This window comes from Symphalangus syndactylus, chromosome 12, assembly GCF_028878055.3.
Source record: "Symphalangus syndactylus isolate Jambi chromosome 12, NHGRI_mSymSyn1-v2.1_pri, whole genome shotgun sequence".
NCBI lineage: Eukaryota > Metazoa > Chordata > Mammalia > Primates > Hylobatidae > Symphalangus > Symphalangus syndactylus.
In genome coordinates, this window is record NC_072441.2 from 53,757,676 (window position 1) to 53,761,238 (window position 3,563).

Genomic DNA, 3,563 nt, shown 5'->3' on the forward strand with positions numbered 1-3,563 from the left:
TCCATCTTTTTATTTTCAACAACTCCTCACGATCCTTAATGTTTTTGGTGCATCTCTTGTAAATGGCACTTTTTTTTTTCAACCAATCTCTGGCTTTTTTATTTTTTAAATTTGTGGGTATGTGTCATCCAACAACCTCTGGCTGTTCATCAGAAAGTTTATTTACTTTCATTGTTACTATTGATATATATGAATTTATTTCTATTTTGTTACTTTAGTGCTTTCTGTTCATCCTGTTTTTTTTTAATGCTCATTATGATATTAGGTTTTCGTTCATTTAATCTGTATTTTCCTGTTAGTCCATTTTTTCCTTTGGCTGGATTAGAAGTTATACACTTTCATGGTTATCCTTGAAACTTTACCTTGCGTACTTATATTAAAGTCTTGAATTATGTCAACTCTATTAATTGATATCTTAACTACAAAGAGAGACCTTAGAATTCTTTAACTGTGTCATCCACCTCTCGTCTTACATACTTTTGTTGTCTGGTGTTATTTCATGTAATGTTTGCTTAGATTCAACTATGTGTTTACAATTTCTTTGCCCATCACTTCTTCTGTCTCAGACTTTCCTTCTGAAGTAATTTTTCTTTCTGAAGTACATCCTTTAGAACTTCCTTTGGAAAGCGTAGGTAGATGTTAAATTCAGTTTCCATGTATCCGGAAATTATTTTATTTCTATACTTTAATTCTTGAAAGATAATTTTGCTGAGTGCCCAATTCTAGGTTGATGGTTATTTTCTGTAAGCATTCTGAATGTACAATTCTACTCTTTCTGACTTCCATTGTTTTATTGAGGAATCGATTATTGGTCTGTCATTTGTCATTAAAACAACCCAGGATTTAACCCAACTCTGCCACTTTATTGTTCTGTCATCTTCGCAGGTCACTTCCAATTCCCTAGGCCTCAGTCCTTCATTGACCAAAGAGACATAAGAGCACCAACCTCACAGCTTTGTTATGAACATTAAGACAGATCATGTATATGAAAGCACTACACAAGTGCTTATTATTACCACAATTAGCTCATCTCTACATTATATTACTGTCTTGTTCTTTTCCCCCACCACTGGAAGTAGTTAGAATGGGGCAAATGGGTCATAGCAAGGAATTCATAGCCAAAATTAGAAATAAAAAAGGCGAGGCTTCTTCTGGGAATGTTAAGTTTCTGTATTAAGAATCTAAGATGTGTTGTGGGAAGTCAGGGACCCCGAATGGAGGGACTGGCTGGAGCCACGGCAGAGGAACATAAATTGTGAAGATTTCATGGACATTTATCAGTTCCCAAATAATACTTTTATAATTTCTTATGCTTGTCTTTACTTTAATCTCTTAATCCTGTTATCTTCGTAAGCTGAGGATGTACATCACCTCAGGACCACTGTGATAATTGTGTTAACTGTACAAGTTGATTGTAAAACATCTGTGTTTGAACAATATGAAATCAGTGCACCTTGAAAAAGAACAGAATAACAGTGATTTTTAGGGAACAAGGGAAGACAACCATAAGGTCTGACTGCCTGTGGGGTCGGGCAAAAACAGCCATATTTTTCTTCTTGCAGAGAGCCTATAAACGAATGTGCAAGTAGGAGAGATATCGCTAAATTCTTTTCCTAGCAAGGAATATTAATCCCTGGGAAAGGAATGCATTCCTGTGGGGAGATCTATAAACAGCCGCTCTGGGAATGTCTGTCTTATGTGGTTGAGATAAGGACTGAGATACACCCTGGTTTCCTGCAGTACCCTCAGGCTTACTAGGGTGGGGAAAAACTCCGCCCTGGTAAATTTGTGGTCAGACTGGTTCTCTGCTCTTGAACCCTGTTTTCTGTTATTTAAGATGTTTATTAAGACAATACGTGCACCGCTGAACATAGACCCTTATCAGTAGTTCTGCTTTTGCCCTTTGCCTTGTGATCTTTGTTGGACTCTTACAAGTAGTTCTGCTTTTGCCCTTTGTCCTGTTCCCTCAGAAGCATGTGATCTTTGTTAGCCCTTACTAGTAGTTCTGCTTTTTGCCTTTTGAAGCATGTGATCTTTGTACCTACTCCCTGTTTCTTACACCCCCTCCCCTTTTGAAACCCTTAATAAAAACTTGCTGGTCTGAGACTCAGGCGGGCTCACGGTCCTACTGATATGTAATGTCACCCCTGGCGCCTCAGCTGTAAAATTCCTCTCTTTATGCTGTCTCTCTTTATTTCTCAGCTGGCCAACACTTATGGAAAATAGAAAGAACCTATGTTGAAATATTGGGGGCAGGTTCCCCCAGTAAAGATGTCAGATAGGGGTACAGCTTTTTTATATTCCATCTCTACCATCATTGCCTTACTTCAACTTCTCATTATTTCTTGCTGGATAAGTGTATCATTGGCATTTCTCCCTTCAGGCTCTTAAGCCTCTTATTCACCCTCTTCCTACTGCCAAAGCCTTCATTTTAAAATGCAAATATGATTACTTCTCTGATTAATATCTTATGGCAAATTCCAGATTTGGTTAAGTACATAGTCTGTGTGTTCCCTAAAACATTCTCTGTCCCAAAGCAGCAGAGTGTTGGGATTACCAGACAGTGGTGTTCACATCAGACCACCCAGGTTCACATCTCAGTCTTCTAGTTAAAATTGTGTGATCCTGTAGCAAATTGTTTAACACAGGAAGCTGTAAAACAGAAAAAACAGTAAGTACTTTATCATGTTGTGAATGCATGCAGTGTACAACACCTAAGTGCTCAATAAGTGTTGCCTGTTATTGTTATAGTATATTATTAATATATTGTAATTGTCCCCATAATAAACTGCAAATACAGTACATGTTAATTATTATTAAGGATGACATTGTAATTGATTACGTCTCAGTCTCTCCATTATACCTCCAATAACTTCGGGGGTAGAAGCTGAATTACTCTTTTTTGCTTCCCTAGAGGTTTACATATTATTTGGTACTCAATAATGTAGGAACAGAGCCACAGGCAGAACCGAGAAGCTAGCTATTGCTTCTGCTCTCGCCTGAGGTGAATCGTTAGCTGCACTGTTCCTTGGAGTCAAGAGCTTGCACTCACTCTCAAGCAAAATGGCATAACTTTGGCTTTTCAGAGTATTAAACTAGTGATTGTGCCTTGCCCGCCCCTCAAATGGTGTGTCACCCTAGAAACAAAGATAACACTCTCCGCATACACAAACAGGCACACCGCGAGGAAGGAAAGGCTAAGAGTATCAATGCAGCAGGGCGCACACACTTCGAGAGGCAGGTTCTGTGCATCGCAGGGTCCCGATCTTTCTTCCATCTTCAGCTCTAAAAGTCGGTACCTCGGGGTGCCGAGATCCTCGAGAAAACAGATATAAACGCATATTTACCCACAAAACAGAGATAAAGCACAAGCCTGCAGGATAACTGGAGGAGTTATCTTACAGTTGAGACTTTCTGCAACCTGCAGATTTTGCCGTGTCCAGGGCACAAGGCTTTCAGGGCTCCTGGACACCCCCGCGACCGTCATTTCACCTCCCCCGCAGCTTCCTCGCTCGGACCGCAGTGTTCCCAGCACGGCCCCTTTAAGCCACGCTATGCGCATG

General features: G+C 39.9%; 1 protein-coding gene across 1 annotated transcript in view; it reads right to left on the bottom strand.

Moving 5' to 3' along the window:
- Nucleotides 1–3,541, bottom strand: part of DBT (dihydrolipoamide branched chain transacylase E2) — an 86,711-nt gene extending 83,170 nt beyond the window's left edge. The window contains exons 1-3 of the mRNA XM_063625600.1: nt 3,403–3,541; nt 3,230–3,316; nt 2,558–2,652 (exon numbers count right to left, since the gene is read on the bottom strand). The gene's annotated coding sequence lies outside the window, so the exon portion shown is untranslated. The remainder of the gene's footprint in view (nt 1–2,557; nt 2,653–3,229; nt 3,317–3,402) is intronic.
- Nucleotides 3,542–3,563: the final 22 nt, after the last annotated feature.